Genomic DNA, 19,673 nt, shown 5'->3' on the forward strand with positions numbered 1-19,673 from the left:
CACTAACAAGACACCTGCGCGCCCAGGAGAGTGCCCCGAGCTCCGTAAGGGCTGCAGCGCGCACGGCGGGACCCGGAGCAGCTCGGAGGGGCTCGGGCGGCGGCTCCGCGGAGGGGGCTGCACGGCCGGGAGCGCGAATCCAACAGCGCAGACCGGGAGCACAGGGCACCGGACACAGCCCAGGATCCGGGCTCCCCCCAGGACAGGCAGAGGCCGGGAGGGCCCAGGATAGCAAGGATGCTCCTGCCCCGAGCTGAGCAGAGCAGCGGCCCCGCCCCCCAGAGCCTCCAGGCCCTGCAGACAGAGAGCACCGTAGTTACTGCGGGGGCTGAATCCAGGTTTCCAGAGCAGCCACTGTGGTTGTTCCTCCTGGGGCCTCACGGGGTAAACAACCCCCACTGAGTCCTGCACCAGGCAGGGGGCAGAGCAGCTCCCCCAAGTGCTAACACCTGAAAATCACAACAGGCCCCTCCCCCAGAAGACCAGCTAGAAGGACAAGTTCCAGGGGAAGTCAAGGGACTTAAAGTATACAGAATCAGAAGATACTCCCCCGTGGGTTTTTTGTTTGTTTGTTTGTTTGTTTGTTTTTTTTTTGTTTTTTTTGATTTCTGATTGCTTCCCCCACCCTTTTTTTTCCTTTCTTTTTTTTTCTCTTTTTCTTCTCGTTTTTTTTTCCTTTTTTCTTTTTTCTTTTTCTCTTTTCTTTCCTTCTTTCTCTCTCTTTTTCTCCTTTTCCCAATATAACTTGTTTTTGGCCACTCTGCACTGAGCAAAATGACTAGAAGGAAAACCTCACCTCAAAAGAAAGAATCAGAAAAAGTCCTCTCTCCCACAGAGTTACAAAATCTGGATTACAATTCAATGTCAGAAAGCCAATTCAGAAGCACTATTATACAGCTACTGGTGGCTCTAGAAAAAAGCATAAAGGACTCAAGAGACTTCATGACTGCAGAATTTAGATCCAATCAGGCAGAAATTAAAAATCAACTGAATGAGATGCAATCCAAACTAGAAGGCCTAACGACGAGGGTTAACGAGGTGGAAGAACGAGTGAGTGACATAGAAGACAAGTTGATGGCAAAGAGGGAAACTGAGGAAAAAAGAGACAAACAATTAAAAGACCATGAGGATAGATTAAGGGAAATAAACGACAGCCTGAGGAAGAAAAACCTACGTTTAATTGGGGTTCCCGAGGGCGCCGAAAGGGACACAGGGCCAGAATATGTATTTGAAAAAATCATAGCTGAAAACTTTCCTAATCTGGGAAGGGAAACAGGCATTCAGATCCAGGAAATAGATCCCCCCCCCTAAAATCAATAAAAACCGTTCAACACCTCGACATTTAATAGTGAAGCTTGCAAATTCCAAAGATAAAGAGAAGATCCTTAAAGCAGCAAGAGACAAGAAATCCCTGACTTTTATGGGGAGGAGTATTAGGGTAACAGCAGACCTCTCCACAGAGACCTGGCAGGCCAGAAAGGGCTGGCAGGATATATTCAGGGTCCTAAAGGAGAAGAACATGCAACCAAGAATACTTTATCCAGCAAGGCTTTCATTCAAAATGGAAGGAGAGATAAAGAGCTTCCAAGACAGGCAGCAACTGAAAGAATCTGTGACCTCCAAACCAGCTCTGCAAGAAATTTTAAGGGGGACTCTTAAAATTCCCCTTTAAGAAGAAGTTCAGTGGTACAATCCACAAAAAAAGGACTGAATAGATATCATGATGACACTAAATTCATATCTTTCAATAGTAACACTGAACGTGAACCGGCTTAATAACCCAATCCAAAGGCGCATGGTTTCAGACTGGATAAAAAAGCAGGACCCAACTATTTGCTGTCTACAAGAGACTCATTTTAGACAGAAGGACACCTACAGCCTGAAAATAAAAGGTTGGAGAACCATTTACCATTCAAATGGTCCTAAAAAGAAAGCAGGAGTAGCCATCCTCATATCAGATAAACTAAAATTTACCCGGAAGACTGTAGTGAGAGATGAAGAGGGACACTATATCATAGTAAAAGGATCTATCCAACAAGAGGACTTAACAGTCTTCAATATATATGCCCCGAATGTGGGAGCTCCCAAATATTTTAATCAATTAATAACCAAAGTCAAGAAATACTTAGATAATAATACACTTATACTTGGTGACTTCAATGTAGCTCTTTCTATACTCGATAGGTCTTCTAAGCACAACATCTCCAAAAAACGATCCTACACCCAGCAGAAGAAGAGAGTTAATTAAGATTTGAGCAGAACTCAATGAAATCGAGACCAGAAGAACTGTGGAACAGATCAACAAAACCAGGAGTTGGTTCTTTGAAAGAATTAATAAGATAGATAAACCATTAGCCAGCCTTATTAAAAAGAAGAGAGAGAAGACTCAAATTAATAAAATCATGAATGAGAAAGGAGAGATCACTACCAACACCAAGGAAATACAAACGGTTTTAAAAACATCTTATGAACAGCTATACGCCAATAAATTAGGCAATCTAGAAGAAATGGACGCATTCCTGGAAAGCCACAAACTACCAAAACTGGAACAGGAAGAAATAGAAAACCTGAACAGGCCAATAACCAGGGAGGAAATTGAAGCAGTCATCAAAAACCTCCCAAGACACAAAGTCCAGGGTCAGATGGCTTCCCAGGGGAATTCTATCAAACGTTTAAAGAAGAAACCATACCTATTCTACTAAACCTGTTTGGAAAGATAGAAAGAGATGGAGTACTTCCAAACTCGTTCTATGAGGCCAGCATCACCTTAATTCCAAAACCAGACAAAGACCCCACCAAAAAGGAAATTACAGACCAATATCCCTGATGAACCTGGATGCAAACATTCTCAAGAAGATACTAGCCAATCGGATCCAACAGTACATTAAGACAATTATTCACCATGACCAAGTAGGATTTATCCCCGGGACACAAGGCTGGTTCAACACTCGTAAAACAATCAATGTGATTCATCATATCAGCAAGAGAAAAACCAAGAACCATATGATCCTCTCATTAGATGCAGAGAAAGCATTTGACAAAATACAGCATCCATTCCTGATCAAAACTATTTAGAGTGTAGGGATAGAGGGAACATTCCTCGACATCTTAAAAGCCATCTACGAAAAGCCCACAGCAAATATCATTCTCAATGGGGAAGCACTGGGAGCCTTTCCCCTACGATCAGGAACAAGACAGGGATGTCCACTCTCACCACTGCTATTCAACATAGTACTGGAAGTCCTAGTCTCAGCAATCAGACAACAAAAAGACATTAAAGGCATTCAAATTGGCAAGAAGAAGTCAAACTCTGCCTCTTCACCAATGACATGATACTCTACATATAAAACCCAAAAGACTCCACCCCAAGATTGCTAGAACTCATACAGCAATTTGGTAGCGTGGCAGGATACAAAATCAATGCCCAGAAATCAATGGCATTTCTATACACTAACAATGTGACTGAAAAAAGAGAAATTAAGGAGTCAATCCCATTTACAATTGCACCCAAAAGCATAAGATACCTAGGAATAAACCTAACCAAAGAGGTAAAGGACCTATACCCTAAAAACTATAGAAGACTTCTGAAAGAAATTGAGGAAGACACAAAGAGATGGAAAAATATTCCATGCTCATGGATTGGCAGAATTAATATTTTGAAAATGTCAGTGTTACCCGGGGCAATATACACGTTTCATGCAATCCCTATCAAATACCATGGACTTTCTTCAGAGAGTTAGAACAAATTATTTTAAGATTTGTGTGGAATCAGAAAAGACCCCGAATAGCCAGGGGAATTTTAAAAAAGAAAACCATATCTGGGGACATCAAAATCCCAGATTTCAGGTTGTACTACAAAGCTGTGGTCATCAAGACAGTGTGATACTGGCACAGAAACCGACACATAGATCAATGGAACAGAATAGAGAACCCAGAAGTGGACCCTGAATTTATGGTCAACTAATATTCGATCAAGGAGGAAAGACTATCCATTGGAAGAAAGACAGTCTCTTCAATAGATGGTGCTGGGAAAATTGGACATCCACATGCAGAAGAATGAAACTAGACCACTCTCTTGCACCATACACAAAGATAAACTCAAAATGGATGAAAGATCTAAATGTGAGATAAGATTCCATCAAAATCCTAGAGGAGAACACACGCAACACCCTTTTTGAACTCAGCTACAGTAACTTCTTGCAAGATACATCCACGAAGGCAAAAGAAACAAAAGCAAAAATGAACTATTGGGACTTCATCAAGATCAGAAGCTTTTGCACAGCAAAGGATACAGTCCACAAAACTAAAAGACAACCTACAGAATGGGAGAAGATTTTTGCAAATGACGTATCAGATAAAAGGCTAGTTTCCAAGATCTATAAAGAACTTCTTAAACTCAAACCAAAGAAACAACCAATCCAATCATGAAATGGGCAAAAGACAGGAACAGAAATCTCACAGAGGAAGACATAGACATGGCCAACAAGCACATGAGAAAATGTTCTGCATCACTTGCCATCAGGGAAAAACTAATCAAAACCACAATGAGATACCACCTCACACCAGTGAGAATGGGAAAATTAACAAGGCAGGAAACCACAAATGTTGGAGAGGATGCAGAGAAAAGGGAACCCTCTTGCACTGTTGGTGGGAATGGGAACTGGTGCAGCCACTCTGGAAAACTGTGTGGAGGTTCCTCAAAGAGTTAAGAATAGACCTGCCCTACGACCCAGCAATTGCACTGTTGGGGATTTACCCCAAAGATTCAGATGCAATGAAATGCCGGGACACCTGCACCCCGATGTTTCTAGCAGCAATGTCCACAATAGCCAAACTGTGGAAGGAGCCTCTGTGTCCAATGAAAGATGAATGGATAAGAAGATGTGGTTTATGTATACAATGGAATATTCCTCAGCCATTAGAAACGACAAATACCCACCATTTGTTTCAACCTGGATGGAACTGGAGGGTATTATGCTGAGTGAAGTGAGTCAATAGGAGAAGGACAAACAGTGTATGTTCTCATTCATTTGGGGAATATAAATAATAGTGAAAGGGAATATAAGGGAAGGGAGAAGAAATGTGTGGGAAATATCAGAGAGGGAGACGGAACATAAAGACTCCTAACTCTGGGAAACGAACTACTAGGGGTGGTGGAAGGGGACTAGGGCGGGGGGTAGGGGTGAATGGGTGATGGGCACTGAGGGGGGCACTTGACAGGATGAGCACTGGGTTTTATTCTGTATGTTGGTAAATTGAACACCAATAAAAAATAAATAAATAAATAAATAAATAAATAAATAAATAAATAAATGTAACTTGCTAAATAATTTCTTTCTTTTTTCTTTAAAGATTTTATTTATTTCTTCATGAGACACACCACACACACACACACACACACACAGAGGTAGAGACACAGGCAGAGAGAGAAGCAGGCTCCATGCAGGGAGCCTGTTGTGGGACTTGATCCCAGGACCCCGGGATCACACCCTGGGCTGAAGACAGATGCTCATCCGCTGAGCCACCAAGGGGCCCTCTTGCTAAATAATTTCTAAGTATAAAATCAACTTCGTGAGCTAAATATTGTCCGAAAAGACACCTAAAGTGTGTATATTTAGGAAAACCTATGAGGACAATTAGTCCCTTCCTTGTGAGGAAAATTATCCCTTCTCAAACATTCACTCTTATTTGATCTGATGGGTTTAAAAAAAAGTCCTTAAAAATGGATTTTCATCCAACTTCATTTCAATCACTTTCTTCAAGAATCTGGTTTTTGACATCAATAGAATCATAATTTTAAGTATATTTAGTTCTCAATTTTATATAATCAACCGCATTTCATCTACTGATGACTTAAGACATGTTTTCGCATTTACATTTTTCTGACGTAATTTCCTCCTGAAGCAACATTGTCCAGGCTCCCAAAAGTGTCTACTTCTCCCTTTGGCCACCTTCCTTCTGTTAATACACAGCCTTATTTGTGTGTGTGTGTGTGTGTGTGTGTGTGTGTGTGTGTGTGTGTTCTCTCCCTCCTGGTGAATTTAAATGTGGAAATATCAAACAGTAAGTTGATTTCTTGTTGGCAGCTTAATAATAATATTTAGTGGGAAAAAGGTAAGGAAATTAATAAAAATGGGCTTGATTTCCCTGGCATTCAGTTCTTTGCAGCTTACCTTTGACCACTAATGACTGCATTTGTAGTGACCACTAATGGTCTTCATTTGTAGTGACTCTACATGTTACCCTGGAGAAACAAGCCATCATCACGTCTTTATCTTAATCAACAGGAGCTTTGCCTTCTCAGACTTTCTTCATTGCATGTAGAGACTGAGATTGCATCCACAGAAAATTGTGTTTGCTCCCTAAGTGACAGGATAATTACTCCACAGTGCTTTTGCTGTGTGCTGATGACAAGTCTGAGCAGGAGCTTGAGGACAGGGATGAGGAAGGACATGGCAAAGGGGGTCAGTGCCATAAGTATTGATTCATTACTCTCCCCAGCAAAATACTAGTCATTTCTGCCTGAGAAGAGGTCAAATATTATACTCAGGAGGGCTCGTAACCATGTGCGGGACCCCACAATGAGGTGAGGGCTAAAACAAGTCTTTTCTGAAGTGATCTTTTGACTGTGCAAGTCCTCCCAGGTGCTGGGGGAAGATCCAAGAGGGCAGGGCTGGGGTCAGTTAAAAGCCATCTGGGCATCCCTCTTCAGACTCACCAGCCTACTCTAAGACACGAAACAAGCTTGATTTTCAGTATCATTAAGTTTCACTTTTTCTGTAAATTGTGTTAGGTAAAACTGAAAGTGGGGAGAGGGACCAAGGGGGAGGAGGAGGGAGGAAGATTCCAAAGCAGACTGCACTGAGCATGGAGCCCATGTGCGTCTGGAACTCATGACCCCGAGATCAGTTGCTGAGCTGAAACCAAGAGTCAGATGCTCAACCAACAGAGCCACCCAGGCACCCCAGGTAAAACTCTGTCTTACCCAATTGTTTTTCTACACTGTGCCAAAAATTTATTCTGAGTGAAAATACTCTGAATTTAACCCCTCAGAGCAGCCAATGAGCTAATGTACATTTGCTCATGAGTTATGGCCAATGAGGAGCCTGTAGAGACCATGCATGTGTGCTACAGAAATTAACTGACTTGCCGGGCTAGCTCCTGTGAACCAGTCCAAGGGAGAAAAGTTCTTCCATCTGACTCCCTGACATGGTTTCAACTGTGATGTTTTGTGAACTAGAGAGTATAGTTTGGGTGTTAAAATATTATGTAATGAATCCAACAGATGATATGAAAATATGCACTCCAACACTTTCCATACACTGTGTAATGTGACTCAGGTTAAGCAGAGAAGGAGCATTTGTTTGGTGAGTGTGACCCAAATAAATCAGGGTAGAATTCACAAATTGGTTAATATATACCCTGCACTATTTCTTATGTGATTGGAAAGAAGTTCAGGGGTTCGATTTCAGTAAGAAATGCCATGTGCAAAGATGCACAAGACATATACTTCCAGTTTGGGTACATTGTAGATGCACTAATCTTCTATTTTTTAATAACCGATATTATTTAATGCTAGTGAATCCACTTACGTTTTAGAAACAGAATAGAACTCCATCATAATGTAGCTTACTTATATTTAGATTGGGTAATAATTATGATAATTACAAAAATTTACTGAGTCCTTAATATAGGCTACATCCTATCCTAAGTACCTTACATGTGTTAAGTTATATAATCCTTTCAACAATTCTATGGAGTAATTATTATTATTTTCTTCATTTATAAAAGGGGAAACACGTATGGAGAAATCAAGGACTTTTTTTTAAGGGATACACAGCTGGAAATTAGTAGAGTCCAGATAATCTGATTTTAATCTTTTTTTTTTTTTATTTTAATCTTAACCACTAAGGTACACTGCCCCTGTGAGTATAATATGGCACTTGTAAGCATGGCACTTAAACAAAGTAAAACACATGGTAACTAAACAAAATAACACAAATGTAATATAGTACTTATGGTCAGTAAATCAAAAATTATTACATTTATAAAGAAGTACTATGGTTTGTCATAAATTGTGTTTATGTGGATGTCTCTAATATTTCTTAGGAGAGAAGTTGTTTCTGTTTCCACCAAAGTCAAAAAATTGCTAAAATATTATACTTAATTATGAGTTTTAAATCTATTGATCTTTAGTATCATTGTCCACTATGGAAGAGCTGTGGTCAGTTCCATATAAAAAAGGGTAGTTGGCAGTTTTTGTTCAGATTTTATTTATTTATTTATTTTAGAGAGAGGGTACACACCCACGTGCAGGCCATGCAGTGGAGAGGAGCAGGAGAGCATCTTATGCAGACTGTGCACTGAGCACAGAGCCCAATGTGGGGCCTTGATCTCATAACCCTGAGATCACAACTGAAACCAAGAGCAGGATGCTTAACCGACTGCTTCACCCAGGTGCCTCTTGGCATTAGTATTAGTCATTTCAAAAGTCATTAAAGGGTTGACTTGATCTCTCTGAATTTGTTATATGCCCTTGCTTTTGTTGCTATTGTGATTCAGTGTACCATGGTGACTGCATTATGCATTCTCTGTAAGTTTGGACAAATCCACAACCTTATGAAAGCTCAGTGTTCTCATCTGGGTGAGAATATTGGTTCATGGGGTGGTCAGGAGGGATAAATGAAATGTGTATAAAGTACTGCTATTATCACATTCTTACCCCTTAACTGGGATGCTTACTTGCCATATATGATTTCTTGGATAGCCCTTCATTAAACTTGTGACTAACTCATATTTGTGTATTTGCAATTCTTTGGTGCTTTCTTCGTTGACTGTCATACGACCATTCTACAAACAAAAGTGAAAATGTACTATGTTGCAGGCATTTGGGCAATGTCTTTGGAATAACACATTTCTGGTTGTCCTGTTAATTTTCCTAGGATTGGTTTTGCATTAAAGGATGATTCATTTTGAGTGGAGTATTCCAGTCTTCTGGATAAACTGTACTAAAACATGAGAACAGGGCATTCCTCTTTGCTCTGTACATACTCCAGCTAATGATGGTGGAGACATAATTGCCTTGTCCCCAAGTAACATCAAGGATAAATAAATGCTCATGAATGCTCTTTTCTGCTCTTATGACTCAAATACACAAGTATTTTTTTGTTCTATATTCCCATGAGACATATCTCTGGCTTATCTGATTTGGCTAGTTTTTTTTTTAAGATTTTATGTATTTATTCATGAGAGACAGAGAGAGAGAGATAGAGGTAGAGATATAGGCAGAGGGAGAAGCAGGCTCCATGCAGGGAGCCCAATGTGGGACTCAATCCTGGGACTCCAGGATCATGCCCTGAGCTGATGGCAGATGCTTAACTGCTAAGCCACCCAGGTGTCCCTGATTTGGCTAGTTTTATACACTCCTCAGTTTCTTATCATTAGTCCTTTCCTTTCATATATGAATATCCAACATAACTTAATATAAAATTTTAGTGCAAACTGTGTACTCATAGGATAATATTTTTTTTGATGGATTGAAAGGGAGGGATATTAGCACCTGCATTTGGTACAATGAGCTTATTAAGAGTTTATGTGGAGTTATATTTCAGGTTACTATCCACTGTATTTTAAGATTTTACTTATTTATTTATTTGAAGAGAGAGAGCATAGCATGAGCAGGGGCAGAGGGAGATGGAGAGAGAGAATCTCAAGCAGACTGTGCTGAACAGAGCACAGAGTCTGACACTGGGCTCGGTCTCACAACCCTGAGGTCATGACCTGAGTGGAAGTCAAGAGTTGGGATGCTTAGCTGACTGAGCCACCCATCACCCCTGTGTAGTATATTTAATAGTAAGCTCTGTTTGTGAGGAAATGATTCTTTTGGAACAAGAAAATAAGCATTATTTGTTTACATCATCTCTAACAAAAGATTTACCTGATAGCCCTTCATACTTCCCAGTAACACAAGCTGAACTGTGGAGAAACTGAGAATAAGTGTCTCTGGTCTGCATGATCCTGGTTGGTTAGCTATCTGGTTTCTGACTTACTGAAGGATGTCTCCGGGCTGAATTAATGGCCACACATCTCCTGGTGATCCAGTCATTTCACAGAAGCTGTTTTTCCCTTTACACTTTTTACCAGTAAGTACCTTCCTAGTTGTGGAGATGGATTCTCATGAAAAAAAATTGAGTGATCCAGCTTGAAAAGAGAGTAAACAAATACAAATTCTAGTTCAAGGGTAAGTTAACTAATGATAGACACAACAAATATTTGTTACATACATTGAATAAAAATGACATTAATAATTTGACATTTTTCAGGATCAAATGAACTCCTTTATTTTATTAGATATTTCAGGGATAAAGCTTAAGTGTAAATAATACCCTGCTATCCCTGCAGTTTAGGAGCAGTGCTGAAAAGACCAGAGGTCTTTCTTTCCCACAATGATAAAAATACAATAAAAAATAATAATCAGATACCACCTTCCATATGCTAAGCATGGCAGTGCTACAGAACAATGCATTAAGTAGCTATTCTGTGCATACTATTTTAAAAACCTATATCAAGTGCTTGAGTGATAAACATGCAAACTGCACACTAAGACAAAATTTGATTTTGAAAAAGAAGCAGGCAACCTCAACATTATAGGAAAATAGTTCCCTTTTTCTAGGAAGTTATAAAGAGGATACTTTGTGGCACACGGGTGTAAAAATTCTCTACCCTACTAGACCTCCTTCAACATTGACGTCCATTTTGCCAATAAAAAGAAAACCTAATGAGGTAGAAAATAATTAATCATAAACTCCATTAATATGAACCCAAAGTCTACACTTACTTTCTAAAAAATAAGCTAAGGGAGTGAAGAAAATATTAATGTAATATATAATGCAAATGTATCTTCCCATGTTTGGAGATTTAAGACATTAGAGTCTGTTACCTTAGGGAAATGGGAGACGGAATTTCAAAAGCTAGAGAATAAATTGACAACGTGGTAATTTTCTGAGGGTACTACTCAAGTGGCAGCAATTATTTTGAAAAGATTATTGTGAAATGTGTGGACCCTGGAGGGTACTTAGGACTAAGCCATCTGTGTATAGCCATACCACTTGTCATATATAAAGATGTTCCCTCCATCCAGGCTTTGAAGTGTTGACACTGCATTACTCATCCCTTCTGGTCTTTATAGCTCCACAATGGCACATGAGGTGAGGGGCATTTGGGGATTAGCCCACAGGGTACAACACCCCTTGAAAGGTAAAGAGAGGATCTCCAAAAACTTATTCACAAACATCACATTTTCTTGGAGCTGGCCAACTTTTAGGAACATTAGTCAACTCTCTACAAACTGTAGAGACTCTTATTTTACAGATTTAGAAAAAAACTGAAAATGGACATCATAGTTCTAGTGGTCTGAGGACACCACATATCAAGATATCAGAGTCTTGTAACACTTTCATACTTGAAATTATAGCCTAACTTATACTTTTGATTTTTTTCTATGGGCTAGAGATGACAAATAGAATAATATTAAAAACCACAAACATTAATTCTTATTTTCAGATGAGAAGTGGAGATCCTGTGATGTTAGGTAACTTCTGCAAACTGAGAAATTAGGAAATTCTGCTTTGAATCCAAATCTGTCTGACATGTAGACCCACATAGATTTTTTTTCAATGGAAGCTTTTAGATGAGGAGACATATTTGAAGACTGCTTAACAGTAGAAAGATCTAGACATGGTAAAATGACTTAGGTTTCAATTACAACAAGATATCTCCTGAGATTGCATTTTATCTTGTTCTATTTCCCCTAATTGATTTATTTCCAGTTATAAGTTATCCTCAAGAAACTGGCTCATGATCCTGTTGTTTTATATACTGGTTCATTATCCGAGTAAGCATAGTTTCCTCTAAACTAAATCCATGTGATCTATATTTTAATAAAGAGTGTAGACTCTATATTGTGCGGGAGTTCTGAGCCCTGAATCATGACAAATCAAAGAACACAAGTTATCTGAAACTTCTCTGGAATGATCCAGAGCTTCTTGCACCTCATTGTACTCATCAATCCCAGTCTTGGTTGCTATTGTTAGACAATACACTATATTTCCCTGGAACTGGCCTTCCATACTATTTGGGGGATTTTAAAGTCATGAATGATTCTACTAACATAGCTGACAAAGCTGGAAGCAATCAGATTCATATCCAAATGTACTAGACGAAGAATTTGAGATTGTAGAAGTCTACTAGCTCTGCTTGGATATATTGGTCACCATGTCCCAAGCCAGGATCATAAGGGCTTCTGACTGATTCAAGAGCAGGTTTTGCTGCTGTGTTGGAAGAGTTTGGTGCCAGCTGTCCGGTGATGACTTTGTTACTTGGGACAAAGTAAGGTCTAAGGCTTGTAGGATGATTAGAAATTTAGCATGTTCTTAAATTCTTGGTAATTCTGAGTCCCTGGTGATGGACTCAAGCTTAATTACATAGGAAAGATCTAATCTCCAATGTGTGGAGGGGTATGGTGGAGTGGAAAGCATCCAGTACAGCCTCCAGATTAAGCCAACCCTGACTGGAGTTCTGGCTGTGGAATTTGGAGACCATATGATCTTGGACCAGCCACTTGACCACTCCAAGACATTTTTCCAATCACAAATTTCTCACAATAATAAGAAATTCATTCATAGGGCTGTTGTGACCATCTAAGAAAAAAGTCGTATGAAGCTGTTCTATAAATTGAAAGGAATTGTTTAAAGGCTAGCTTCCTCAGAGCCTTTTTTGGAAAGGGACTAACAGTATAAATCCAATAAGAAATATATTAATGCCTATAGTTAGTTACTATTTTTTTTTCTTATAGATGATGCTGATAGAGTCAAGGTTAACTAAGAGGAAATCTCTCAACAGTTTGCAGTAGTAAGGGACATAGAAGGTAACTGTTAGATACAGATTAAGGAAAGTCCACAAATAATAATTTGTGTTTATTCTCAACATATTTAACAATAATTAAAGGTCATAGAAACCTAGAATTCCACACACATAAGTCCCACTTCTCTTCACAACCATGAGCAAAAATCCTCACATAATTCTTGCGGCAGACTTGTGGGTTAATATTAGGGAGTAGAAAATAATGTGATTTTGGTATCTTATAATGAAAATTTCATTTCTATTTAGTATTATAGTGCATGAGAACTGATGGATTTATTGTCAGAAGGTTTGGTGTGTGTGGTTGGGATTTTCCCTCAAAATATGGGATACATGACACTTATGTTCCCCTTCGAGCAGTCCAGAGCAGGAGAGGCATACAGGGCTGCTGCTAGGGTGAGACATACTTTGTTCTGGCAGCTGAAACGGCTTTCTATCTGAAAGATGTTTCCTTCCCACTGGGCAAGACATGTCCTACGTATCATGGTGTCAAAATGAGGATCCTAAGAAATCCGTGTTGAAGTTCTAGAAGTTGTCATTATTGTCAAGTCCTGGAAGCTATATGCGTTTCTACTATAAAGGTCAAATTGAAGCCAATACCCAAATTCCTCAGTAATTGGAAATGTTTATTAATAGAGAAACATCCAGACTTGACACTTAAGCAATTTCATTGGCTGCAAAATAAGATGAGTCTTTGCAGCCACCTTCATTACCTCTCATTTCTTCAAGCTACCCATTTCTTGTAAAATAACTGCAATTCCTGAGGTCTGTTGCTGGCATTGATGTTTCTGAAGCAGGTGTGTTGTTTTGCAAGGGCTGCCCGGGGAAGGAGCTGCTTTGCACATTGGTGACCTCATGTAGCATGCTCTAAGATAAGGAGTAAAAAAGGTGAGTTCATTCCTGCATAGTAGGATAACGGATGTGACATTTGAAAATAATTTTTGTTATGAAGTAGAAACTTATATAAGACTGTATGAATTATTAAAATGACAAGACGATTCCAATTCCAATTAGTAAATTCTATTATTTTAATGTCGCTAATTAAACTTAAAATATTTAGAAATTGTTACAAAGTATTGAACAATATTCAGCAGGAGGGCAGCCCTGGTGGCTCAGCAGTTTAGTGCCACCTTCAACCCAGGGCCTGATCCCGGAGACCTGGGATCGAGTCCCACGTCGGGCTCCCTGCATGGAGCCTGCTTCTCCCTCTCCTTGCCTGTGTCTCTGTCTGTCTCTCTCTCTCTGTGTCTCTCATGAATAAATAAATAAAATCTTAAAAAAAAAATAGCAGGAAAGCCGATTCGTAGTGATAATACCAACAGCTGACACACGTTGAACTCAAACTATAGGCCAGACTCTGTCCTGAGTGCTTCATTGGATTTATTTATAATTGTCATGTAAGATACATTGAGGCTTTGAGAAATCAGGTCATTTGCTTATGATTACTAATTCAGTAATGCCTTTCTGGGACTCCTACTGGTCAACTTCCAGAGGCCACATTCACTGCGTTGCCGCCTTCCCATCATGTGCTTTCTGCTTGGGTCTTGGGTTTTCTAAGCAACATGATGTGTACGTAGAGCAGTATACAGCAAACGCTGCATTACGTTTGTAAATGTGGACGGGATCAGATGCCTTTTTCATAGGGATGATGCTATTTAAATACTGTTTCAAGGCTATCTTGCATTTCTTCTTCTACTGATTATCCCCCAAATCAGTGTGGTCAGAAGAAGGCTATGTTGGCAAAGAGAATATACAGTAGGGTTGTTCAGTTACAGGCTGCTCATCCAGCAAGGGCGTAAGTACATGCAAAGCACTGTGACAAAACCTGGGAAAGGTCTGGGAGATGTAAATGCTTAACCTCTGGTATTGTCCTTCCCTAGGTGGACACACCAGAAACCAGAGCTGAGTGCTGTTTTTGGCTTAGGCCTCTGCCTTCTGTCATGCTGGGCTTGCTGGTGGTACATCTGCACATGCTTTCTCTTCCTCAGGAGACTTCCTTCTGTGGCTCCCACTGACCAAGCCCTGAGCAGCAGTGACAGTTCTGTTCAAGCCCCAACTTCTTTACCAGCTCAGACTGGCTCTCTTCCTGTCTCAGTTCTTATTACCAGAAAAATGTGCTTTTGTGGCAGTTGACGTTCTTGTATCATTTTTGCCTGCTTAAGAAGAGAAAAACATGTGCTGCAAACTCGGGGACAACGTCACGGGCATTATCTTCATCTGTGTATCTTGGCAACAGACTTTATACACTCCCAGAAGGTAAAATGAAGACTCGTTGATTGGTGCATTTTTATAAATTTTGCTCATTTATGTTTATTTAAAAAATTGACTCCTATAGCTTTTCCACTTTCCAGTGCCGTGTGATTTAGGCATAAGTTCTGTGACCTCTCAGGATCTAATTTAACAGGAAGATTGCAATAGAATGAAAAGCTGAGATATTTTGTATTAAGAAATGTCTTTTAATGGATACAATGTGAATCTTATATTCATCCAATTTTCTCTTGCTGAATGTGCTGTTAGTACATATTTCTGTTTTGGGATGACCCCTATTCCTTGTAATTTTACTACATAAACAGTTGATAGAATCCTGTTTATAAACCACCATTCTTCAGGAAGAATTGGTGCATTTTAAGTGAAGAGCTCTTATAGAGATCATCTTCACAAGGAAATTACTTCCCTCTTTTTAGTAGGAAATGTTAGAGACGTTATTTTGCCATGATTCTCCAGGCTCCATCTACATCAAGCATTTGAGTTGTTCATGTCTCAATATAAAGGAGGACTGTAACTTTTCAAGATACCCAAATCTGCTGAGCTGAAAAGTCTTGTTACTCATGACTCAATACTGATGAAGAAATGAAAAGCACTCAGATTTGTTTTGTGGTTGACAAAGCAGCTCCATTTTTTGTTAGTTTCCTGGGCGTCCCTTTTGCAAAGTGTCATCTATTCATGTACTAAGAGCTTCTCACGAGTCATGGGCTGTCATAGAATCTGGGCTACACAGTTCACATTCGAAAGGTCCCTGTCCCCACAGGACATGCATTTATTTAGTGGGACAGATGGACATTTAATGACAACGATAAAAATATCATGCTCCATGCTCTCTATGGCACAATTCTGAAATAAAAAACCCCAGAAGACCAAAACTTTTGCATAATTCATCTGGCTTCTCCTGGCCTAAGTCAACAAAAGGCCATCTATAATCTTTATTCCTCACAATTACAGTGAATAGTCATATCTTAGTTACAGAAATATTAATGCGCTTGATCTGGGGTTGCTGCCCCTGGTCCTGTGGGGCACACAATAAAAGTAGAATATATGCACTGTATTGCTTTTCTAAGGTAGAAAACGCCTGAATTCTCAAAGATATTTGGCTGTAAGGGTTTCAAGTAAGTGTCTGCCCTGTGTAATGTGGGCAGTGATAAATCTTATGAATAAAAATAAAGGAGGGAAAGTGACAGGAAGTGCCTGGAAGGGCTCTTTCCTTTCCTGAATTTAGTGCATTGGATCCTTGCTGCATTTACAGCTCTCCAGTGTCGTTAAAATAAGATTTATTTTTGTTGTGCATTTGTGTTCTGCAGGGCAACTTTGGGATACTGCACCCTGCTGCATCTTACCCCAAAGCAGGATCCCAATACACGCTTCTTTCAAAGTTCAGATGTAGAGAGGTTAAATATCCTCGAATCTAACCACTGGGCCCTCGCAGCTGTCTATCTAAGCACATAGCTGCCTTTTTCAGAACAGTACTCCCAGGACAGGCTTTATGACTTCATTTTCCTCGTGAGCATCTCCTACCACCACATCACTCTCAAAGCCTGTGGTGGCCTCTTGGCATGATCAGAGAAGTGGACGCACATCTTCTGGGCAATACTGCTAACTCAGGTTTTTTCCCTCTACTCATGATTGAAGAATGTCACCTTGAATTTTTTCATTATCACTTTATATTCATTAAGTATTTTTCTTAAGTTTATGTTGAAGATGCGTTTATTCTAAAATAATATTCTCTGTTAACACTTGAGTTGAAATATGTATGGGATATCAGCTATCTGACCTTGGCAATTTAAAGTCCCCCCAATTTTTTAAATCATCTTTAATTGAGAATGATAAATAAACTCACCTGTCAATAATACTCTGATGTTAACTACTGTTATTCTTATTTTTTCAATGATTTCCACCTTACTAGATTGTTTTGAGTATCAAATGTCCTGATGGGTATAAAAATTATTTGCATGAGCTGATTTTTATTCACTGTTACTTATGGTTCCTGTGGTTAGTAGAATGAATAGGCGACTTCTAGAAATATGCCAAAAGAAAACTAAATTAAGTATTATTGACTACATAAGATAAAATATCCACTTATCAATTTTAGGAAAGAATGGCTTAGAAGGAGCCACATGTGAAACACGTAAAGCTTAAAAGTAGGAAAAAAGTCAGACTTGAAGTTAGGAAATGAAGGTTATTAGATCAGAAAAATTATCAAAATTAGTATGATATAAAATACAAAAAAATGCACAAAATTTATAAGATTTTGCACATGCTCATACTTCTGCTTATGCAGAATTGTACAATTCTGTACAAAGTTACACAATTGTAACAAATAATCAGAAGGACAGGAAAGGGTTTTATTCACTCTTACCTGCAAGAAACAGTCTAATAATAAAACTTTGAAATGGCATGTATGAAAGCATTTATATAAAAAATATTTTTTTTAACAAGTGTCTGGAAAAATATCTGGTCTGATTGCTTTCTAGTTGCAATTTGCATTTTTGCCAAGTACATTTGTCATTTCAGATTTAAGTCACAGTTATTCTAGATTGACTTTCTACCCAATTTAAAAGTATCCATTAGACAGGTTGATGATAAAATATTCAAAAGTGGTCTTAACTGCTTGTTTTGAGTCATGATGATACCAATGTGTCCTCTTCCTTGCCTCTGGCAAGCCTGGAACTAGACATGGCTTCTAATACCCAGATGGCACGTTCTGAACAGTCTGGAAGCGAGGAGAAAGCTGGTGAGCTGGGGCAGTGTCTTCACAGCTGCTGCCAGGCCTCTCTGTGAACCGATGATTGTGGTGCAGCTTACAGAGGACAGTGTGAAGTGGGGACAGGACACTAGGCCCGGGGGTCGCTAACTCCCTGAGGAGGTCTGTGAAGTCTCCTGACCTCACCAGGCTTGGGCTCCTTTATGGGCTAAATCCAAGCTTTAAGATTTCTTCTAGTCCAGAATGTTTTACTTTTATAAAGCGTGTACCCAGGTGTGCAAAAGAAATATTCTTTTTCTGTCAATTGTTGCGAAGTGCCTCTTCTGCCAAGGCCAGACAGTATCTTTGATGTATGTGCTGGATTTTGTTTAGTGACATGTAAACCCGTCACTGACTGTCCCATCATTGTCACTCACTGTGGCTGGGCTGTCAGGTGGGCTCACCTGACCATCTGTGGGCGTCTGCCCGAGGTAGTGCGTGCCCAAGCTCCACAGTCTCCGGCCTGGTCCTCACAGTCACTCCTCCACAGTCCCTCCTGTCATGACCCAAGACAATGCCACACATCTTCTCTCTTTCTCCCACCCTCTTGCTCCTTCTTGGCCAACACCTCCAGCTTTCTTGGAGGTGTAAAAACTATAAGCTATTGCCTCATGAAGACAAACGGGAACGTCGTGTGTCGCCTGGGCCAGTCTCACCTCTCTGATGTCACAGCACGTGCAGAGGCCAGGGCAGCTCTTGAGGCCCCCCTGGGCCTGGCCAGCACCCCTGCCTGGGACGCCCCGAGAGAGGGCAGGGTGCAGCTCTTCCTGCCCAAACCGTCACCATCGATTTCCAGGCTACCTGTCCGGGCCTCCTCGTCCCCTCTCTCAGAAAGGGAGGAGAGTGGCCAGACCAAGATGAAATATTCTCCAATATCCATTAGCAGATCCAAACCTTGGGCCCATGATGAGAGAATGCTGGTAATTCAAAAGCCATGTTGTTCTCAAATGTATTAACGAGGGGATCAAAATCCTATCTTCCCAGTTAGTGCTGAGCATAACTCACATCATACTCTGTATATACCCAGTGAAGACAGTTTCCTGAAGGCAGGTGTGCACGTGCTGGGTGTTTGCTCCTCGCCACAAGGGTTGACCTTGGGTATAAACAGGGTACATGTGCCCACGTGCCAGTTCATACTCGAACATGTTTGTCATCACATATTTGTTACTATTTCATACTTCTGTCTTGATTTTTATGATAAGATACTTGTGATAAATGATTCCCTTCTTAAGGCTAACATGACATACAAGGGTAATAGAAAGAGTCTGAATTTTTAAAGGCTGTCAATATTGCAAAATTCTGAGGTTACTTGGGCACGATTGGTAACTATTATCTTTTATTTTTATGGCCCTGAACAGGGTGGAAAATGTGTATTTCCATTTTAATATCCCTGGAAACAGATGACTTCACAGATTTTTTTTTTTTTTTTACCATACAATAATAAATGATTTGGGCATAAAATTTTGCCTTTCAAAAAAAAAAAAAAGATGTCAGTGACATCAGAAAAATGACAGAAAAGGCAGCTCCTACTTCCCTTAAACCAATACAAAAAATACAAAAACGTTGAAAAGTATCCAGAAACTGTCATAGCCAACTTTGTCAAAAGTCTAGGAGACAAAGTTTACTGCAACCAAGCTAATTACTGCTGGATTCAGAAAAAGGCAACTTCGAGCTGGTAGGAAAGTTCCGTGATGTTTCCATGTGCCCCCAGCCTGTCCCCCCAGCTGGATGGAGAGCCCAA

This window comes from Canis lupus, chromosome 26 (assembly GCF_011100685.1).
Source record: "Canis lupus familiaris isolate Mischka breed German Shepherd chromosome 26, alternate assembly UU_Cfam_GSD_1.0, whole genome shotgun sequence".
Taxonomy (NCBI): Eukaryota; Metazoa; Chordata; class Mammalia; order Carnivora; family Canidae; genus Canis; species Canis lupus.